Source organism: Capra hircus, unplaced genomic scaffold (assembly GCF_001704415.2).
Source record: "Capra hircus breed San Clemente unplaced genomic scaffold, ASM170441v1, whole genome shotgun sequence".
In the NCBI taxonomy this organism is placed as follows: Eukaryota; Metazoa; Chordata; class Mammalia; order Artiodactyla; family Bovidae; genus Capra; species Capra hircus.
The window spans coordinates 1-24,185 of NW_017215103.1; the positions used below are offsets into that span (position 1 = coordinate 1).

General features: G+C 43.0%; 1 pseudogene; it reads right to left on the minus strand.

The window, feature by feature from the left end:
• Positions 1-1,791: 1,791 nt before the first annotated feature.
• On the minus strand, positions 1,792-17,869 carry LOC102174561 (annotated as a pseudogene).
• Positions 17,870-24,185: the final 6,316 nt, after the last annotated feature.

Genomic DNA, 24,185 nt, shown 5'->3' on the forward strand with positions numbered 1-24,185 from the left:
TACAGGTGTGGGGTGAGCACGAATTTGCCATCCATCAACAAGAGAGAGAGATGAGCTGATATAATTCACTCAGAAGGATAGATAATTGGACAGACAAGAAATGGTAATGTCCTGACAAGAATGGATTCATAAGGATTTGATAACCAACTCCAAAATCACTGCAGTGGTGACTGCAGCCATGAAATTAAAAGACGCTTACTCCTTGGAAGAAAAGTTATGACCAATCTAGATAGCGTATTGAAAAGCAGAGACATTGCTTTGCCAGCTAAGGTCCATCTAGTCAAGGCTATGGTTTTTCCAGTAGTCATGTATGGATGTGAGAGTTGGACTGTGAAGAAAGCTGAGCGCCGAAGAATTGATGCTTTTGAACAGTGGTGTTGGAGAAGGCTCTTGAGAGTCCTTGAACTGCAAGGAGATCCAACCAGTCCATTCTAAAGGAGATCAGCCCTGGGTGTTCTTTGGAAGGAATGATGCTAAAGCTGAAACTCCAGTAATTTGGCCACCTCATGCGAAGAGTTGACTCATTGGAAAAGACTCTGATGATGGGAGGGATTGGGGGCAGGAGGAGAAGGGGACGACAGAGGATGAGATGGCTGGATGGCATCACTGACTCGATGGACGTGAGTTTGAGTGAAGTCCGGGAGTTGGTGATGGACAGGGAGGCCTGGCGTGCTGCGATTCATGGGGTCACAAAGAGTTGGACACACGACTGAGCGACTGAGCTGAACTGAACTGAGACATGGGAGAGAGCAAGGAGGAATCTATATCTGCTTGAGAAATAAACAGATAAAGTAACCTAGGGAATGAGAGATGAAAAGGGAGAGGTAGTTAGGTAGAGTTAGAGTTTTAATTGGCCTGTGAACACTTAGGCAGGATAAGGAAAACTGTATCCCTTTTCTCCCAACAGCAAACTCCAACTTTGAAACTCACATCCAAGTCTGGTGCCCAAGAAGCAGGTTAAAACAGGTGATGTGACCTCTCAAGGGGAACATACAGGAATGCTCAGGATTGGGTTTTTCTGTGAGTTTGTGAAATGAAAATATCTCCTGCCATATCAATAAACAAGAAATGTCACAGTCATCAGTGATTTCTGGCCTCCAAATGTTAATGAGGGCTCCCAAATCTTTGATCCTGGGGATGCTGCCACCCTCCATGGTATAGCTGAAGAGCTGGGGAAAGCAGGAAGCAGCTGTCTGCAGCTCCTTAAGGTGAACAGGGAAACAGGGTTGCCCCAGATAGCTGAGCTGCATATGGAAGGATTGAATCCAGTGAGTCCAGAGGCTTGCATTTCCCACACATAGAACGCTACATTCCTTAACTTGACACCTGATCTTTGATGTTCAGACTGCCTGCTCCCTTTGTTGCAGACTTGTATATAGGCTGACTCCCCGCCCTGCCTCCTTGGAGCAGTTTTCTCAGAGCTACTGAGATGCCATCTCCAGGGCTTAGAGTCCTAAGCATTTCCACCAAATAAAATAACTCTATCAGGTTCTGACTATATTTTCTGGTCGGCAAATTCATCTTGCTAGGAAGGAGAGTGTGAACGTGGACTAAGTTTAGATGCTTTTACTAAGTAGGAGTGACCTGGAGCATTTGTGATCACAGGCAAAGTCATGGCCTCATTAGCCTTTGAAGGAGGTGAGAAAACAGGGCAATGCACTCATGTGTATTTTCTTTGAGGAAAATGGTGTTTGAGGACCAATCGTCTAAAAGCATTTGACATGGAACTTGGTCATTATTAACAAAGCAAAAGTTACTTTAATCAGAATATTTCATTTTGAGCAATTTCCATATAACACCATCACAGGTCAGCCTCTATTGAAATACAGGCAATTAGAATATATGAAGCATCATCTTGTATTTAATACAACATCACAGGAAAGTCACTGTGGATGTTCCAGGGACACTGAGTTCAACATCATCGTACCCAGGGTCCCCTTTCTCCCCTGGAGTAGCAGGGGCTCTCTTCTCCTTCCCCAGGATCAGCTTCCTCTCTAGAGATGTTTAGAGAAAAGCCTGAAAAAGGCAAAGAGAAGCATAATTAGAACTGAGACAAAGGAACTGGACGATGGTGTTGGAAGCGTGTTAAAACAAGTGATGATGACAAAGCATCCCTGGGCGCCAGGTGTGGGCAGGAGGCTCAGGCTGTTTCACACCAGTTACAGGAGGATGGACCCAGGGCTGTCCTCTCAGGTCAGGTCCATGTGGTCCCTGGGCCTCAGTGCATATGGAAATTCTGCATCACAGGAGACCTGTGCTCATACAGGGAGCTCTGGGAAGATCTGCTTCCAGGCTACACAATAGCAAGGAGATGCCCAAGGAACAGTAAGAGCATAACAACAATTTAAATGTTCTCCTCTCACAGCTGACAGATGTGAAATCACAATGAGAGGCAGAGTGGACACAGGGAAAATCTGAGTTCCTCACTCATAAAGCAACTCTGCTCTTAGTTATCTTGACACATGTTCCCAAATGTCCACAAAGAGTATCACGGGAGCATCCACAGATGGCCCCTCCAGGGACCACACAGGCCCTCAGATGGATAAATACTCTCTTCCAGAGAAAGAGTGTTTTCTCTTGACAACTGAAATATCTGGAGGAAATTAGACCTTAGCTGACCATAAGCTCTGAGTCAATGACCCACCAACATGGCTTAATGTTAAGGCCACCATGTACCACAGACTTTGTACATGTCATTGCAACCTTCTACACACAGGGCTCATCTTAAATTATCAGATGACTCATAAATTTCAATACTGCAACACATTTTTAAAATCTCTGTCTTTCACATGCAGGTCAGCACAGAGGTGTTATCAAAACACTTGTCTACTTTTGGATTTGGTAAATATGCTCAGTTAATCTATAAGCTATCTATTTCTTTTGACTACTATACAATGCCTGTGGGATCTTAGTTCCTTGACCAGGGATTGAACCCAGAGGCCCTAGAAGTGAAAATGCAGAGTTCTAACCACTGGATTACCAGAAAAGTCCCTAATCTATAAACTTTAATGCAAGCATATACAAGTAAAATGAAAATTTATGTTGCATTATGGGGATATAAATGCCAAAAGTAGAGTGATTCCTCACCCCTCAAGGAGTCTGACAGCATTAAAGATGGCAAATGGTTGAGAAGTGAAGTGTTAGTTACACAGTTGTGTCTATTTGCAACGCTATGACCTGTAGCCCACCAGGCTCCTCTGTCCATTGGATTCTCCAGGCAAGAATACCAGAGTGGGCAGACATTCCCTTCTTCAGGGGCTCTTCCTGATCCAGTGATCAAATCCAGGTCTCCTGCATTGCAGTTGGATTCTTTACCTTCTGAGCCACTAGGGTGGCCCATCCAATGCATGAGGTTACCCATATTTTGAAACTGCAGGGAGGCTGGGCATTGAAGAGCTCAAATTCACCTTTTCCAGGACAAAGACCAAAGATTACAGGGGATCAGCTAACCCCACTCACCTGTCTGAGACCTCATCCCAACTTCCTTCTCTGGAGCACTTCCTCCTTGCTCCCTTGAGAGTCATGAGGAGCCCCAGTCACTGGTACCTCTTCACCATCATCATAATCCTCACCAGGGGCATCAGTCCTCTGATCTGGGGCTTTCTGAGGGCAGAGCAGGGGTCAGATGAAACCACAGTAAGGGGGTTGGTCTGGGAAATACCCAAGATCCTTCTGACCTAGAGTTTCTGAGCTGCTATATAGAGGCACCAGTCACTCCTTTGTTTCAGAAGATTTTTTTCTCAAAGACCATGTTTCATTTTGATGTGTCCATAAACCAAAACATGATTTTACATATCTTAATATTTCCTGTTTGAAAATATATATCCCAAAGTAACTCTCCTACCATTGAGTGTTACTAAAGTATTTTGACATATTGTGCTTTACAGAAATTATTTTTAAAAACCAGTGTGTGCCTGTTGTGATTCTGGACACAGAGAGCCCAGCTCCAATGTGAGACATCACAGAACAGTCAGAGAAAGGGAAGGATGGACCCCGTCTGGACACAAGGGATCCTTCTGGTCCATCAAAGGAAGACTGTTCCCTTTGCATCTTGTCTCCATGAGGGAAACTCTCCTCCCCAAAGCCCAGCTGAGGCGGGTCCACCTCTATCACCTGGAGCGGATCTGGAGTCATGGCTGCCCTCACCATCTGACAGGAGGCCTAAGTGGAGAAAAACATCACATGACATACAGAATGACCCTCCCCACACCCATGGGACCTGCATTAAGGCTGGAAGGGACAGGCCTGGCTCCTGCAGTGTAGATGGGGCTGGGGGCTCACGGGGCTCTGAGAGGCCATCCTGCCACTTTGGAGAGCTGCCTCTGTAAGCCTGGGCGCACATGGGTCTGTGGACGCTGAGGAAGATGTTCATAGCCAATGGGAGGTGACAACCAGAGGTCCCAGGAGGGCAGGCAGAGACACCCACCTGGGCTGCCCAGAAGACCCTCCTTCTGAGTCACAAGGTAATCGAGCTCCTCATACACAGCTTCAGCAAGAGCATCTTCATAGCAGATGAGGCTGAGAGATCCCCCAGCAGGTCAGAGATGCTACCCGAGACACCCCATCCAGCAGGTCCACCTTCATCTCCCCCACGCTCACACAGAGGCTGCCTGGGCCTCAGCATCATCTCTTACCCCGTGCACCATGTCAGCACCTTCTCCCCTCGTCTGACCTGAATTCACAGCTCAGCCCTGACTCTTTCTGGTCTCACAGGAGAGGCCATGACTTATGAGAGTTCACACCCCAGTCCTAAGAACCTCTGTCTGTTAAGCCCTTAGAGCTCAGCATGGAGCACATGGAGCTCTACAGACTCAGAACAGAGACCTGGCCCAGGTTCCCCTCCTCACACCTGCCCCATCTCCTGCCTGCACACACTCTCCCTGGTCCCCAGGTCTCCCTGCAGTCCACCTCTGTGCTCTGCTCTCCATCTGAGCAGCTGAGTCACCAGGATGATGAGGACCAGGAAGAGAAGGGACCCCAGGATGAGGCAGAGAACCCCAGGCAGGGAGAAGATGCCAAGGAGAGGATTTGAGGCTGGTCTAGTCCCTAAGGAGAGCAATGCAACAGGGTGGGGAGAAGGTCCTGGGCACAGAGAAACCCGCTGTGCCAGCATTTCCGGGGGCTCTGGATGATGGTATCCTAGCTTCAGACACAAATATACTAATAGTGACTGGGCTCCTCCAAGTCTTGTCCTGAGATGAGTCAACTCCAATCTGGCCAGTGGGGCCCCGAGGCAGAGCCGGGGATTGTCAGGGAGCTGCCCTGCCGAGACAGCCTCTGAGGACCCGGCTCATCCCTTCTTCTTGGGCATCAAACAGTCCTGAGACCCGCACCTCACCGATGAGGAGAAACACTCAAGGGCAGGTGGGAGAACCTTAGAATCTGCACCACCGGAACCAGACTCTCTTGGATCCTGGGCCTGAGAAACGTGTGGCCACGGAAACCAAGGCAGAGGCGTTCCCCAACGATGCCCTGGCTCCTTCCCAACAGCCAGAACTCCTCAGCCTCTTTCCTCTCCTGAGATGTCAGAGAGCCCACAGAACAGGTTACCAGAATCTGAGTATTCTCCCCTGACTGTGGATGGATCACAGTACCTACTGTAGTCGGGGGCAATGTTGTCCTTGCACCTAAAGAGAAAAACAGGAGATTAGGTAAAGGGAATTGGCCAGATCACAGGGTAACCCGTTTTTCCCTTCTGAGCCCTAAAATCACCCCCTCAGTCTCCATGACATCAGTGTCCAGCCCTCCCAGCTTCACTGTGCTAGATCAGAGCCCCAGACACTCTCTGAACACAAACTCCACACCACCCCTGGTCCAGCCCACTGACCCCTGTGCTGCCCCAGCTCACCCAGGGCGGACCCCGAGCCCCTCGCTCACCAGAGCACCTCACACCAGCATCCTCCTCGTGCTTGCAGTCTCTCTGCCCCCAGGGCTCTGCAGCACAGTCCCACAGGGAGGACTCTCGGCCCCCGCACCGCACCTCTTCCAGCCAGATGCTCCCATTTCCAGGGCCGAATGTCGCGGCCCGCACGGCTTCCAGGGCCTGGCCATAGCCCAGCTGCTGACATACCACCTCGGCCTCTGCCAGGCTCCAGGAGTCATCGCACACGGTTCCCCAGGAGCCGCTGTGCCAGACCTCCACCCGCCCTGAGCACTCGCTGTCTCCTCCCCTGAGCCGGAGCTTCTCTCTGTCTGAAAAGGCAGCAGCCCCTCCTGTGACTCCCCTGGTGGGAGGAAGGAGGCCCTGGGAGCCTAGGGGATGGGGCGGGGCTGATATACCTGTGCAGGGGGCAGCAGTTGGACATCTCTTGGGTCTTCTTCCTGCACACAACAGGGAAACAGTGGATCAGGAATAGCTGGTGAGGGGGTGGTCCTGTCCCCACATAAGATTATCTAAGGTCTGACTCAGTGCAAATGACATGTGAAAACACACGCACATTATCTCCTGGTCTGAGACATTCAGCGCATGCGCTCATCAGCTGAAATAACTGTAACTGTTCATCATTTATTGGTCTCCACACCCCACAACAAATACAAACACACACAGACACAGGCACATAGACATTTTGCAGACTCAACTTAAAATCATCACTTAGATTGGAAAGCATAAAATCACTCTAACATCCTTCAGGGTTGAGACAGACACAAAAACAGAGAGTAAGTCACCTGCACACGAGATATAGGCTTCCTCCTTTGGAGAGCAGGAACTGTATTTCCAAGGGTCAGAAGGACACACTGCCAGAGAGAGGTGTCAGTTATCTGACAGTGGATTCATCTACCCACCGGGGCCTAGAACCTTCTCTAAGAGCATCAAAAGTGTCGAGGGTTCCACTGTCCCCACAGCCAAGCTGTCTGCAGATCACGGACACGGTGATGTCGTCAATGGGGTCACAGCAGACACTGCCCCAGGCCTCGTTGTAGAAAACTTCCAGCCACCCAGCAGACTGCTGGTCCTCGCTCACCATCCTGAGGGCCAGGAACTGTAAGGTTGAAAGGGAGGAGATGGGACACAGTGAGCACTCTGCTCAGTGCCCTGGGTCTTCCTCTCTCGCAGAAGCTGTGACCATACATCCCTGAGCCAATTGCGGAGATACCCACTGGGTGACAAGACTACCATTGCCTCGCTTTTACCTGACTTTGTCCATTTGTGTCCGTCTTTCTATTTCTACAATGATGTAGTGGATACAAACTGAAAGAAAGACCAACCGAGGCACCTGCAGGATGGAGAACTGACTCCTGCTTCCTGAAAAAACTCTAAAACGGTTTGTGGATGGAATGTGATGTGGGTATTTGGGGAGGGAAGCAAAATAATGGAGTCACAAATGTCCACATACCAATCCTTAGTACCTGTGAATATGTTACCTGACCTGGCAAAAGGGACTTTACAGATGTAACTAACTTAAGGAACTTGGGATGTTTAGACCCCAGTTTAAACGCCTCCTTAGCCCCACTATCCTTAGAAATGGACAATCTTTCCCAGTTCCAGTCAGAGGGAAATGTGAGTGAGGAAGAATGGGCAGAAGAGGCACTGTTGCTGAAGAAGAGGAAAGACCCAAGCCCAGGAACGAGACCACCCAGAAACCAGGAAAGGCTGGGAAACGGGGCCTCCAAGAAGAACGCAGCCTTCTGGACACTGGGAAGTTGGCCCACGGAGACCCTCAGCAGACTCCCAGCACACAGAACTGAGCAGAGTAAGTCTGTGCTTTCATTGCACCATCCGCAGGATCTCCAGACTGTACTACCACAGGGAACTGGAGAGAGAGCCCTGCTTTCACGTGGAAACAGTCAGAAACGGCTCTGCCAGGAAACACTACTGAGAAGAAAGGACCAGAATCTCAGCTGCTGCAGGAGGAAGTGAAAGCACCTCGTCCTCACGTCTGCGGAAAAGACAGGCTCCATGCGAGGAAGCGCCCTTCTCTGGTCCTTTCAGCATCTCTCCCTCAGGGCTCAGACCCCCGTCCTCCAGGGCCCCACCCCTCCCCCAGCCTGTGGACAGTGTGGAGTGCTGACCTGAGCAGATGACCCCCGCGTCCTCCTTGTGTCTGCAGTCGTGCCGCCCCCAGCCCCGGGAAGGGCACCGCCACACATGGGACTCCTTTCCTGTGCAGTTCAGGTCGTCCAGCCAGATGGGCCCTGATCCCGCCCCAGAGTGAGCATACTTCGTGGCACTGAGGGCTTCTCCACAGCCCAGCTGCCTGCACACCACGTGGGCATCATCCAGGTCCCAGCTGTCATCACAGATGGTGCCCCAGGAGCCCTGGTCAAGAATCTCCGCTCTCCCGGCGCAGGGACCACCCCCGTCCACCAGGCGGAGCTGCCTGCTGTCTGAGGAGAGAGAAATGGGACAATGAGGCGTTGACCTGGGGAATGAGAAGGGTCTTCTGTCTTGAGGGACCCTCACCTGAGCAGTAGGGGGCGCTCTCCTCTGAGGCCTCAGAGCCTGCTGGTTTGGACAGAGTCATTGCACTGGGGAAGTACCTGGGTCTGGTTTCCTGCAGAAACACCAATGATCAGAGGGCTGGGAGGGTTGAAGTACAGAAAACTAAATTAAGGTTAAAACATGACCTAGCAGTGGAGCCTGAAATGAAATCTGTGACATATCAATAAAGTTATCATAACTTTAGTGTCCACTTTCTCTATGGACAATTGGTTTAAGCCAAGTGTTGCACTAAGAATGAGTTAAATAAGGTGTGTTACTCCTAAATCTATCCCTAAGTAGAAGAAGCAAAACAAAATCCTTTCTGAAGAATGTCTACAATTTTTAATCTTCAATGTCTAAACAAATACTTATACAAAAGAGATTTCATGGAAACTCAAGAGGCAAAAGGAAACATTGGAAAGAGTATCCCAGGGTATCCAGCTATTAGTAATTAGAGAATTTATTTTATTTTGTTATTATTTTTATTACTGGAATATAATTGCTTTACAATGTTGTGTTGGTTTCTGCTGTACAACAACATGAATCAGCTATTAGTACACATATATACCCTCCCTCTCCAGCCTCCCTCCCACCCCATCTGCCATCCCACCCTTTTCGGTCATCACAGAGGATCTAGCTGAGCTCCCTGTGCTACACAGCCGCTTCCTGCGACAGTGTATATAAGTCAGCACTACTCTCTCGATTCATCCTGCCCTCTCCTAACCACCGCGGTGTGTTCCCATCTGTTCTCTAGGTCTTCATCTCTGTTTCTGCCCTGAAAATAGGTTCACCTGTACCCTTTTTCTAGATTCCATTGACAGAGAACTTAAACAGCCATGATTAAAATGCTCATCAAATTAACTCACAAGATATGTATCTTGGCAAGGAAATGATTACAAAAACAAAAATCCTAGAGCTAAAAAACTTAATAGCTGGAATTCAGAACTAGAGAATGAGTGTGTCTCAGTGTTAGATCAGCATAAGGCAGAAAGAGTCCAGTGGAAGATCAGAGGACAAATATTCCTCTGTTTAGAAATGCTGGTCACATGGTAAGTGTCCTAGTTATAGTGCTGCAAAGCAAATTCCCCCCAAAACTTAGCAACTAAAGCAAAACATATATACTTCAGTTTCCTCATGATTTCCTGGGTGTAATCTGAGAAAGACTCCACTTGGCAGTCCTGTCTTGGGGTTTTTCATGTGGTTGCACTTAGATGTCATCTGGGGCTGAAGTTTGCTGAGACTTGACTGAACTGTGGTTAACACCTGTGGAAATTCCCTGAAGTATTTTAGGGATAAAGGGACATCATGTCTGCAACCTAATTCAGAAAGAGTTTACATATTTAGGGACAAATGGAACAGGAGGGGGACAGACAGAAAAAGAGAGGGAGACAAACAGAGAGATAAAGATTAAAGCAAAATAGGACTTCCAATTCAAGATGGCAGAGTAGAAAGAATGAATATGAAATAGAAAAAGTGAAACATACTGGATAAAAGTAAAAGATCATGTTTCACTTTTTCTATTTCATAGTCACTGCTCCCATTTCATTTAGTTTATGTTCTCTAATTTCTCCATCTCTTCTTTTTTTTTTTTGATGTTCTTACTCAAGCCTTTCTCAAGTGTAGTAGAAAAGCTTTTGTACACATACATAATTATGTATAATATGTGTATTTTAGAAAACATAAATTTTTGCCTAACTAAAAAGTTTATGACATTTTGATTCCACTTGTTTGGCTTACTATGAATAGAATGCTAGATTTCTAATTTAAAATTAGATATGCAACAAGTAACAGTGGTTTACTGTATAGCACAGGGAACTATAGTCAATATCTTGGAATAACCTATGATGGAAAATAATTTCAAAAATAATTATGTGTATTTGTATAACTGAATCACTTTTCTGTGCACCTGAAACATTGTAAGTCAACTACACTTCAATTAAAAAATATATATTTAAAATAAATGTATTTTTTTAAAAAGAGTAAAGCAAAATACTAACATTGAGAAATCCAGGTAAAGGTCATCTGGAATTTTTTTATTATTCTTACAACTTTTCTGTAAGTCTCAAAAAAATATTAAAAGGTGAAACAAGTCCAAAAAATTCATTCTTAGGACACTTTTACAGACATAAAAATACGAATAGCATCAAAAACAAAATGCCTAAGAGAAAACCTAGTAGAAGATGGGCAAAACCTCTGAGAGAAATTCAAGACCTAACTGAATGGAGGGATATATGATGTCAATGAATTGGGAGACTCAAAATTGTTAATCATCCTCAAATTTATACATAGATTCAATCTAGTCACAATCAAAATACATTTAGGCTTTTTTTTTGGGGGGGGGGCGGTGGTGAAAAGTGACAAGCTGATTCCAAAACTTATACAAAATCCAAAAGGCCTAGAAAGACCAACACAGTAGGCAAGAAAAGAAACAGTGTTAGAGGAGTTAATAAAGAGTAACTTTCATAAATTAAAATTATCCAGACAATATAAAGATACAATAATTAAGACATACAGTATTAGAGCCAGGATAGACAAATAGTACAATGAACAGAGTAGACTGTCGTAAAGGACAGACACATATGCCCTTCCGCTGATGACAAAGGTGACAGCAGTGGGGAGAGAGCCTGTTCAGTAAAAGAGTCTGAGTCAGCTGGATGTCCACATGAAACCTGACCCTTATCTTACACAGATATCTATCCCAGAAGGAATGTACAGTTATATGCAAGAGAAAATAATTAAATTGCTGTAATACTTCACCATGAAATGTCTACTTTTTGAGACACAGATGCAAGGACAGACAGTTGGACTCACTGGCAGGAGTTGCTGTTGTTCAGTCGCTCAGTCGTGTCTGACTCTTTGCAACACCATGTCTGCAGCACACCAGGCTTCCCTGTGCTTCACATCTCCCAGAGCTTGCTCAAACTCATGTCCACTGAGTCAGGGACGCTATCCAACCATCTCAACCTCTGTCATGCCCTTCTCCTCCTGCTTTCAATCTTTCCCAGCATAAAGGTCTTTTCTAATGAGCCAGCTCTTTGAATCAGGTGGCCAAAGTATTGGAGCTTTAGCTTTAGCATCCATCCTTCTAATGAATATTCAGGAGTGATTTCCTTTAGGATTGATGGGTTTGATCTCCTTGCAGTCCAGGGGACTCTCAAGAGATTTCTCCAACACCAGAGCTCAAAAGCGTCAATTCTTCATCATTCAGCCTTCTTTATGGTCCAACTCTCACATTCATACATGACTACTGGAAAAACCATGGCTTTGACTATATGGACCTTCATTGACAAAGTAATGTCTCTGCTTTTTAATATGCTGTCTAGGTTGGTCATAGCTTTTCTTGCAAGGAGCAAGTGTCTTTTAATTTTGTGGCTACAGTCATCATCTGCAGTAATTTTGGAGCCCAAGAAAGTCTACCACTGGTTCCATTGTTCCCCCATCTATTTGCCATGAAGTGATGGGACCAAATGTTGATGTATAGCAAAACCATAATCTTCATTTTTTAAATGTTGAGTTTTAAGCCAACTTTTTCACTCTCTTCTATCACCTTCATCAAGAGGCTTTTTAGCTCCTCTTCACATTCTGCCATAAATGTGGTGTCATCTGCACATCTGAGGTTATTGATATTTCTCCTGGAAATCTTGATTCCAGCTTGTGCTTCACCCAGCCTGTCATTTCTCATGACGTACTCTGCATATAAGTTAAATAAGCAGGGTGACAATATATGGCCTTGGTGCACTCCTTTCCCAGTTTGGAACCAGTCCATTGTTCCATATCCTGTGGTCACTGCTGAGTTTTCCATACTTGCTGGCATGTTGAATGAAGCATTTTCACAGCATCATGTTTTAGGATTTGAAATAGCTCAGCTAGAATTCCATCTAGCTTTGTTGGTAGTGATGCTTCCTAAAGCTCATTTGACTTTGTACTCCAAGATGTCTGGCTCAAGATGAGTGATTATCTGAGTTATTAAGATTATCTGGGTCATTAAGATTTTTTGTGTAGTTCTTCTGTGTATTCTTGCCACCTCTTTTTAATATCCTCTGCCCTGTTAGGTCCATACTCTTTCTGTCCTATATTGTGCCCATCTTTGCAGGAAATGTTCCCTTGGTAGCTCTAATTTTCTTGAAGAGATCTCTAGTCTTTCCCATTCTGTTGTTTTCCTCTATTTCTTTGCATTCTTCACTTAGCATGGCTTTCTTATCTCTCCTTAATATACCTTGGACCTCTGCATTCAGATGGGTATATCTTTCCTTTTCTCCTTTCCTTTTCACTTCTATTCTTTTCTCAGCTATTTGTAAGGCCTCCTGAGACAGCCATTTTGCCTTTTTGCATTTCTTTTACTTGGGGATGGTTTTGATCACCACCTCCTGTACAACGTCATGAACTTCTGTCCATAGTCCTTCAGGCACTCTATCAGATCTAATCTCTTGAATCTATTTGTTGACGGGGGGATGATTTGAGAGAATACCATTAAAACATATACATTACCTTATGCAAAACAGATAGACATTGAGAGTCTGATGTATAATGCAGGGCTCCCAAAGCTAGTGATCTGTGACAATCTGGAAGGATGGGGGGGGAGCAGGAGGAAGGTGGGAGGAGGGTACAGGATGGAGGGGACAAATGGATGCATATGGCCGATCTATACTGATGTATGCCAAAAACCGTCACAATACTATAAAGTAATTATCCTCCAATTATAAAAAATAAATTTTTAAAAGAGAAATTACATTTTAAAGCCAGTTTTCCTTCAACCTCTGCTCTTGGGGACACTTCACTCCAGGAGCATCCTAAGTACCAGTAGCCCTTCCCTCTCTTACCTGAGCAGATCACAGAGGCCATGTTGCCATGAGAACAGTCAGGACCACCCAGAGCAGTCACAGGGCAACTCCAAAGGAAGGACTCAGCCCCTGAGCAGTGAAATTGGACTGTTGAGATCTGATCACCTTCTTCCACCAAGTGTGGTCCTCTGGGGGTGGAGATGGCGACTCCACAGCCGAGCTGACGACAGACAACATTGGCATTGGCCAGACTCCAGTGGGAGGCACAGAGCACTCTCCATCGTCCAGAAATGTTCATCTCCACCTGCCCCTCACACTGAGAGGAGCCGTTTGTCATGAGCCAGACTTCTGAGTATGCTGGATACGAGATAACAGAATTTCAGAAACATCTCATGATTTCTCACCTGAACAGAGTATGCAAGGAGGTTAGTCCTGACCTACATCTCACCTGAACAGACAAGCTGAACAGCTCCACTGTGGTGACAAGATCCCCCTGGACAGGGCAGTCTGGGACAGGACCAGAGCTTAGGCTCCTCCCCCTCACACCTGAACTCTTCAGCCCAGACCTGGCCATCTGACTCTCTGAAGGGCACATGTCCCAGGACAGACACAACTTTGCTGCCCTCAGCTCTGCACAGATGACTTGGGCAGTGGGGAGTGCGAAGGTCCCGTCAGACACCGGGATCCAGGCTTCTCCAGAATACACTTCTACTCGCCCTGAGCAGGGTCCATCCTTTCCAACCAGATGCACAAATCCTGAGAGGAACAAATAAATAAACCCACTGCATGTTCATGATCCTGGCTTGGCAACTGGAAACATGTCACAGGCAATGGTGTGAAAGCTTTTATTTTCCAGGACTGAGGCATGAAGAGACAATTTGACAGTGTCAGAATTGCATTTTCATGAGTGAGTTTCAGAAGAGAAATCCAGAAGCATTTGCAGAGTCAGTTTGGAATGGCTGAATTCCAAAAACTTATATTTTGATGTTGGTTAGGATGTGAATTCCTCATTTAAGGGCCTGGAAACTATAGGGCCCAAGGAAACTGCTCTGCAATGGGCATCGGACTTGGGTGCAGAACTGAACTAACCCAGAGTGAAATAGTTCCTTGGGATTCAAGAGGTTAGAGAACTAAGATCCAGACAAGGTTAGAAGGCCATCCTGAAATTTCTGGGGCTAAAAGTCCAGCCAGATTTTTTCTCAGAAGCCAATATTCAAGTCACTGATACAAGGGAAATCAATTGAGAAATCTGAGTGCAAGTAAGTCTATAAACAAACTTATGGCTCATGGAAGGATATTATAACAAGTCTAATTTTTATGAGTCTCATATATTTCTCATAATCTCTGATGGTGAAAAATTCCAAGAATTTCTTAGCCAACTTGAATTATAAAAAGAAATTGTCCACAGATGAGTTTGAATATGAAGAAAGGCCAGAGTCATAGGAGAAAGGGTTGGTCCTAGCCATCTATCAAGAAAGCCTAGGATTTGCCAATGAACCTGGGAGAGAATGAGTTCTCAGTGGGACTATCCAAGATGACTAACTGTGTTGATTACTTCATATTACTGGTTTTCTTCCAACACATGAGAATCTTAGCAGATGCTATGGAGTGAAGGCAATTTAATGTGTTTAAATTCTATCTATATGCTAAATGGAGCTTCCCAGGTGGCACTAGTGGTAAAGAACCTGCCTGCCAATGCATAAGTTCAATCCCTGGGAGGAGGGCATAGCAACCCACTCCAGTATTCTGTCCTGGAGAATCCCACGGATGAGGGAGCCTGATGGGCTACAGTTCACAGAGTCGCAAAGAGTCAGGCATGACTGAAGAGACCTAGCATGCGCTCATATGCCAACTGCAAACTACTTCCTATTTCTTGAGAAACAGTCATCATGCTGTTTAAAAAAGAGAGAGGAGAAGAGAAGACAGAGCAAACAGCCACACATAATTTACAGATTTCTACCTTACAAAAGCCTCAATATGGATGAAAGGAAGATTTGGGGAAAATATCTGTCCAGCAAGTTTTTAACACATTTTACCCCTGTGCCCCTTGCATCTGCAACCTAACCGATTCCCTTTCCCATTTCTCCCACTGCAGACAAGAGAAAACAATCCTAAGAGCTACAAACGGATGGAAAAGAGACTCTGAAAGGGAAGAACTTCTGTAGGAGTGGAGTGTGGCTGGGATGAGGGCAGGTTAACCTGGGAGTGGATGGGGTCTGAAACTGAAAGAGGGAGACTAAGGAGAGACTCACGACATGATTTGACCTTCAGGGACCATATTTTGGATAGAGGAAAGGTAACCTAATGAAAAAAATAAAACTTCTCACTATAAAGAACAATTTTTAAATACATTTGCCTGATTTCTGACTGTGCTTATAATTATTTAGGTACACAGTGGAATCCTTTCTGGTAAAGGACTCTGATTTCATAAGTATGAGAACATTGAAGGTTCAGAAATAATATTTCAACAGAATAAAAATCTGCTGTAGAGAACAGGAGAGAACAGAAAATACACTATAGAAATTAATGAATCGAAGGACCAGCTTGACCACTTATCCAAGAGGGAATGGCGAGAGCCAGGATGATCTGTTAGCCTTTTGTTACTTACCCACGTTCAACTCCCCAGTCCAGGTTAGGACATCTGGTGTGGTCTGGCTGGGATTTGGTCATAGGATACACATTCTAATTAAAACATTTTTACTTAACAGATTGTTAGTTTCTATATCAATCCCATGAGGTTACAAATTTAAAAAGAACAAGAAAGAAATATTTCTTGTACGCTGTTTCATATACCAAGATACATGCTAAACACTCAAATATATGCTGAATAATCAATAAAGTCTTATACACATCAGGATAGATACTTCTGAGACATATTATTATTTCTTTTTTATTTTCTACTTGATTTTAAATTTTATATGAAAGGATATGTGTGTGAAAATTGTAAAAATATTTGTGCAATAGGAGGCTGGTGTGAGTGGATAAATGTATTAAATATAATAAAAGATACATCTTTGTCTGATCTCTTGCTGTACAGACCTCCTGTATCCTTGGACACACGCTAGCATCCTCCACACCACGCCTGGACCCGCAGTGATGCTCAGAGAACCCCATAAGCCTTTGACATCTCCCATTGCCCTTCTTTTTCCTCTTAGCTACTATAAGTCTCCTCCTCCTTCTTCAAAATTACAGTGTCCTCTTACTCCTATTCCTATCAAACAAGCCCCAAACACAATTCTCTTATATCTGAAGACATAGGTATAAAATATAATTCTTACCAAAAACATAGAAATTATATTTATTGCCTATATCTTTGACTTGTCAGTGTGTGGCTAAGTGTTCTCCAAATTTGGTTTATACAGAGGTTTTAAAGGAAAAAAAAAGAACAGACAATCCTTTCTAGTACAATGAAGGAGAACCAGACTCAGAACATTTCATCACAACTCTATTGTCCTACCAGTCAAAGAGCTATGAATTCAAATCTAATTTTCAAAGGGACTTGCAATTTGCACAATCCATAAGTTCCTCTCTGATTGTTGATGATGTCCCTGTGCTCCACTCCTACTACCTTGCACAAAAAAGTGTCTCACACCATATATTCAGAAAGACTCCACCTGGAAGGTACATCTCATTCTAGCCTTTCCTCCCATGGTCACTTGCAAAGCAGGTGCGTGTGGTGATTTGCAAATGTTTCACTCTTCCAAAAGTAAATTATATAAAAAATGAGTATCAATTTTATTGGATATAGATTAAGCTATATCAGTAAGATCACTGGAGAAGAAATAGCAGAGACTTGTAAGAGGAAAGTAGCAATAAATGAAGCCATCAGGAAATCAGTCTGAATATTCATTGGAAGGACTGATGCTGAAGCTGAAACTCCAATACTTTGGCACCTGATGTGAAGAACTGGCTCCTTTGAAAAGACCCTGATTTTAGGAAAGATTGAATGCAGGAGAAGAAGGGGAAGACAGAGGATGAGATGGTTGAATGGCATCACCGACTCAATAGACATGATTTGAGTAAGCTTCGGCAGTTGTGATGGAGAGGGAAGCCTGGCATGCTGCAGTCCATGGGGTAGCGAAGAGTCGGACACCACTGAGCGACTGAACTGAACTGATCACTCAGAGATACTTTATGCTTCAAGAGGATATCTCAGACATTCTAGCTTACACATCTATTGACCTGGTGATCAGACACCAGCTTCCTTGGAGCTTTCTGTCCTTTCAGTCGTGGGCATCACTGATCATACCTGAGCAGATAACTCCTGCATCCTCGTCATGACTGCAGTTGCCCCCAGCCCGGGAAGGGCACTGCCACACGTGGACTCCATTCTTCCACAATACACGTGGTCCAGCCAGATGGGTCCTGATCCCGCCCAAAGGAGCAGACTCCACGGCACTGAGGGCTTCTCCACAGCCCAGCTGCCTGCACACCACACGTGGCATCGTCCAGGTCCAGCCGTCATCACAGATGTGCCCCAGGAGCCCTGGTCAAGGATCTCCACTCTCCTGGCCAGGGCCCGGCCCATCACCAGGCGGAGCTGTCTGCTGTCTGAGGAGAGAGAAATGGGACAATGGGTTCTGACAGCAGATGAGAAAGACTTCTGTCCTGTGGGACCCTCACCCAGCAGTTGAGGCGCTCTCCTCAGAAGCTGATGCTGCGGAGTCATTGCCTGTGGAACATTTGGATCTGGTTTCTTTATAGAAGTGATAAGAGCATAACAGGATGAAAATGGACAAAAAACAGGATATTACTTTACTAAGTAGTCTGAGACAGATGGTTTACAAGGTCCTATCAGAGTTAACATTCTGATTGTAGAGCTCTGCACAGAATCTGAGAAATTTACAGGAAATGTTGGTCTCTCTACCCTGAGCGGTTAAATGATTCAGAGTCTCAGGATTAGGCTGGTAGCTGGAGTATTCTTTATAAGCTACACACTCTTGTCATTGACTTTAGAGTCAGGCAGTGGCCTCATCAGAAGCTCGGGAGCAGCCATGAATCTCTATCATTAAAATCGTTCTCCTTGGTTAGTCATGAGAACTGAAAAACAAATGGTCTGTGAGACCCATGGTTTACCCAGATAGTCCACTTATGATTCTAAGCTTCAAACTCCAGATCTGGATACTTAGTTTCAAAAAATATAATCTTTGAGTAGATTAAACAACCCTGCATGAGAGATGATGTCAGAAACATGACTGACATTGGCCAGACTCTACTGGGAATCACAGAATGTAGCTTCTTCTCCCAAGCTTCTCTCCTTGGACTTGTGTCAGGAATGCTATATCTAAAATTTGGAGTTGTTTGTCTCTAGGGGAAAATATGTGTTTCTAACTCACAGAGAAAAATATGTTACATTCCTGTTTGAAAGCCTTTGAACAAGCAATATTGACAGACACACTGCATTATTCTCTCCTTGATACATAACAGTCATGGAAAGAAAGGTTAAATGATGTCTATCACTGTTGTAGTTTAAGTAAGTAATAGAGTAGAGAATAAAACCTCAAATTCTGTACTTCCATGAGAATGGAAGAGAAAGCAGGCCAATGGTGTTGTTAGACACAACTTCAAATGCCGAAATTTCTTTAAGTAAAGGTATCATTGGAAAAGACTCTGATGCTGGGAGGGATTAGGGCAGGAGGAGAAGGGGACGAGAGAGGATGAGATGTCTGGATGGCATCACCGACTCGATGGATGTGAGTCTGAGTGACTCTGGAAGTGGGTGATGACAGGGAGGCCTGGCTGCTGCAATTCATGGGTCACAAAGGTCGGATACGACTGAGCGACTGAACTGAACTGAGGGTATCAGACAATTGTGGACGCAACATGGACTAAATATGCTAAAATTCTAAAGAGTGGAGATCGTGTAGTATGTTTCAATGTTAGCAAGGATCTACAGCTTCTTTTTCTTGAGGAATTTCCCAATTTGGTGCCTGGTTAATGGCTCAGAATCCAGGCTCAGAGCAACAGAGACTCCTATTGGACAGAGAAGCCAGCATAATTTGGGTTACCTGGTGGTGAGACAGAGTTGGAGACCTGAAAGCCTCTCTCACACAGCAGACTCTTCCTCAAATGTGTGCTCATTACACAGCCATGAAGCTGGCAGGGAGCCAGAGATCCATGCCAACAGTCTGGAGAGCAGAGCGGCGACTCCTGCCTCTTTGGCGCTGAGCTACCAGAGTATCCGGTTCAACCGAAATCTCTGAAGCCCAACATGGACAGAGAGGTAAGAGGAGGATGAGGCTACCAAAACCTCGACCTAGACTTGTTACAGCTCAGTTCTCAGTTGTATTTTATTTGAGTGATCTTCGACCCTTCTACTTGCTTAACAAAACAGAATATGAATCTCTCAAGGGTTATAAAATGTATCTGGAGGATCATTTTTCAATGCAAGGCATGGGATGACATGACATATTAAAAAGTGAAAAAGAAAATAAGAGAAGGCAGAGACTCACATGAAGAGTGCTGGAGTTAGCAGATACAGATTTTAACCATGATCAATATATGAGAAAAAAGAGAAATGAGAGAATAAATGGGCGTGAAAGATGAAAAACATTAACAACTAATTATAACTATAAAAGTCAAGGGACAGTTACAACCAAATAAAATGCTAGAGAGTTGAATTAATAAGTTTAGAAGAATTTTAGAGAACTCTGCACAGAATTACTGACTTAAGGAGTCCTAGAGATGAGAGATGAGAAGAAGGAGGAGTTACAGGAGGAGAAGAGAAGCTCAGACAGAGAACAGAGCAGCGAAGTAACACTTGAAGATACAATAACTGAGAATTTTTAAAAATGGATGGATGGCATGAAAACTCCCACACCTAGTAAAGCTGCTGAAAATCAAAGGAAAAGGAAAATTGGAATAATAACAGATCTGTTTAATACAAAAGAAGGGGAAAGAGAGGAAAAAGAACATACAGCACATGGGTCAATTAAAAGGAAATGATAGATACGAGCCCCAAATACCAGTAATGCAGTTACAGTAAATTGATTAGATACTTCAAATTAGAGCCATCTTGATGAAACCACAAAATCCATGTAAATGCCACATGAAGATATTCAGCTTATATATGAGGGTAAAGAATGTTGAAAAGTAAATGATGGAAAAAATGTAATACTTTGTGAATCCTAATTGTAAGAAACTGGAATAGCTATATAAATGTCACAGAAAGTAGACTCAAAGCAAGATGTGCTAATTGAGTTAAAGGGTATTTTGATGATTAACAGGATGCACCCTTAATGAAGATATTATAGATATTAAATCCAAGAAAATGTCAAAACATTGCTTTGAAATATAGAATAATACTTGACAGAACAAAGAACAGAAGTAGACAAAATCATAATCAAAATAGGGGACTTTAACATCCATTTTTCAATAGCATGCAGACAAGTATGCAAAAAAGAATGAAGAATATAGCAGATGTAAACAACACAGTTAGCCAAATAACATATATAGAGCAATACGCCAACAATGAAAGAATTGTTATTTACATTATTGTTAATCACTGAAACTTCCATTTTAAATGATCATCAGTTCATCTCAGTTAGTCCTCAGTCGTGTCTGACTCTACAGCTCATGACTACAGCATGCAGGCCTCGCTGTCCACCACCAACTCCCAGAGTTTACTCAAACTCATGTCCATCGAGTCAGTGATGCATCCAACCATTTCATCCTCTGTTGTTCCCTTCTCCTCCCACCTTCAAACTTTCCAGCATCAGAGTCTTTTCAAATGAGTTACTTCTTCACATCAGGTGGCCAAAGTATTGGATTTCAGTTTCAGCATCAGTCCTTCAATGAATATTCAGGACTGATTTCCTTAGAATGACTAGTTGGATCTCCTTGCTGTCCAAGGGACTCTCAAGAGTCTTCTCCAACACCATAGTTCAAAAGCATCAATTATTTGTGCTCAGCTTTCTTTATAATCCAACTCACATCCATACATAACTACTGGAAAAACCATAGCCTTGACTAGATGGACCTTTGTAGGCAAAGTAATGTCTCTGCTTTTTAATTGCTGTTAGTTGTTCATAGCTTTCTTCCAAGGAGTAAGCATCTTTTAATTTCATGGCTACTACTATCTGCAGTGATTTTGGAGCTCCCGAAACTAAAGTCTGTCACTGTTTCCACTGTTTCCCATCTATTTGCCATGAAGTGATGGGACGGATGTCATGATCTTAGTTTCTGAATATTGAGCTTTTCACTCTCCTTCACTTTCATCAAGAGGCTTTTATTCTTCACTTTCTGCCATAGGTGGTGTCATCTGCATATCTGAGGTATTGATATTTCTCCAGCAATCTTGATTCCAGCTTGTGCTTCATTCAACCAGAATTCTCATGATGTACTCTGCATATAAGTTAAATAAGCAGGGTGACAATATACAGCCTTGACATACTCCTTTCCCTATTTGGAACCATCTGTTTTCATGTCAGTTCTAACTACTGCTTCCTGACCTGCATACAGATTTCTCAAGAGGTAGGTCAGGTGGTCTGGTTCCCATCTCTTGAAGAATTTTCCACAGTTGTTGTGATCCACATAGTCAAAGGTTTGGCATAGTCATAAAGCAGAAGTAGATGTTTTGATGATCACATGATAGAACAAAACCTTCAGAGAATTGATTTATACAGAGTATTTATTTGACCAGAGTGAAATTAAGTTAAGTATTAATAAGAAATATACTTAGCCATCCCTACTGAGAAAACTATGAACTATTCTTCCAAAGAATTCCTGGGTTGGAAATAACTTTCAAACTTGAAAATATTGTGAAATAACGGTAACAAAGGTATTCTGTAACTAAATCTTCAATGCAACTAAAGTAGTGTCTAAGGGAATTTATACCCTAGATTTAGAAAAGGGAAGAAGAAAACGAAAAAATGTAAGCTTTCATTTAGAAGCTAGGAGAAGTAAAGCCTAAAGGATGTACAAGATTGGAATTAATAAGAAAAAAAAAAATTTTCTAATAAAGAAAGTAAGCATAAGACAAAGATAATAGAGGAAAGCTGTTCAAACATGCTCACTGAAAATTGATCAACACCGAGCAATACTAATCAAGAGCAGAGAGAAAAACTCAACAATACCAAAATGAAAAGGCAAATCACTGTAAATTATACAGATTTTTTGGTCATAGTTTTGAGATGCAATATACACATTTAATGTGGATAAATATCCAGAAGAGTTCCAGTTTCTCCATAACCTTGCCAATACTTGTCTTTTTTAAAATTATAGCCATTTTGACAGGTGTCAGATGACATCTCATTGCGGTTTTCATTTACATTTCTCTGATGATTAGAGATGTCAGTATATTTTCATATACCTCTTAGCTATCCATATGTCTTCTTTGGAGAAATGGCTAGACCCTGACCAATTTTTTAAGTCAGTTTATTAGAGCTTTTGTTGTTGTTGCTTTTGTTTTCCTCTTGAGCTGTAGGATTCTTATTTATTTTGGAAATTAATCCCTTATATGACTTGCTGTAAGGTGCCTTTTCACTCTACTGTTGTTTCGTTTACTGTCATGCTGGTGTTCAATCATTCAGTTGTGTGCAACTCATTGTGACCCCATGGAGTATAGCCTGCCAGGCTCCTCTGTCCATGAGATTTCCCAGGAAAGAATACTGGAGTGAGTTGCCATTTCCTTCTCCAGGGGATCTTCCTGACCCAGGGGTTGAATCCATGTCTTCTGTGTCTCCTCCACTGCCAGGTGAACTCTTTACAACTGAGCCATCTGGGATATTCTCACTTTTCTATTTTTACCTATTTTTTTTTTGGTGTCATATCCATGAGATCATGAAATAATATATTTTATTTGAAATTATAAGTAAAAATACCGCATATCTAAAATGTAATTCCTAACTGATGACAATATTACACCATCATGCACAGTAAAATAAATTTATATGCAGTAAGGTTTTAAATATTATTTAGTGGAATTATAAAATCATTTGTAGAAAATAAACTTGATTAAAAGTTATTATGAGATGAAGAATGGCATTTGAAACATTGCATTAAAGGCATAGTCAAAAAACTAAAACGCTATAAATTTCATCACATAGCCTCCCATACACATATACAAACCTACATACACAAAATCATACACAAGAGATGGGGAAATATTTCCAAATAATGTAAGAAAAGGGGCAAATGATGTTAGTTTATAGAGTTCCTAAAAATAAATAAGAAAGTTGTGCACATTCAATAACAAATACAAACACAGCCGTCTATAAAGGCACACACACACACTAACGCACCCCTGAATGAAGGAAAGACCTTGCATACTTTAATTACCCTGTGTTTCTTCTATCGGGACAGTGCTTGCACATTGTGTGCACTCATTCAACAAGTATGGATGGAGAACATTTTCTAAATACCATGATAAGAGCTTGTTAAATATTTTATTAAATAAATGAGCAGATGAATACAGTTCAGTGAAATATATTTTCTTTAAATCAATGCTAATCAACAAAATAGTGAAGCAAAATTAAATTAATGATAATTGTTTATGAAAATAAGGTATATTAAAGATAATTAGTCCATAAACACAGCATAAATTTATATTTACAATTTCACTTACATAATTTTTAATATAAATTTATTTATTTTAATTGGAGGCTAATTACTTTACAATATTGTATTGGTTTTGCCATACATCAACATGAATTCGCCATGGGTTTTTAATGGAAAATTGTTAAACAGACTCTAAACTACTCTCATCTATTATTCAACATAACATATGCACAAGAGAATATTTCTGTAGTAAGAAGAAACTCTTTAAGGGAATATACAGATTTACCAAGTAGACTTCAGAAAAAGACAAATAGCTACTGAGTAAAGCAAAACCTTCCTTGCTATTCTTGGAACTCTGAATTCAAATGGGTATACAAATAGCTACTGAGTAAAGCAAAACCTTCCTTGCTATTCTTTGGAACTCTGAATTCAAATGGGTATACCTTTCCTTTTCTCCTTTGGCTTTTTGCTTCTCTTCTTTTCACAAC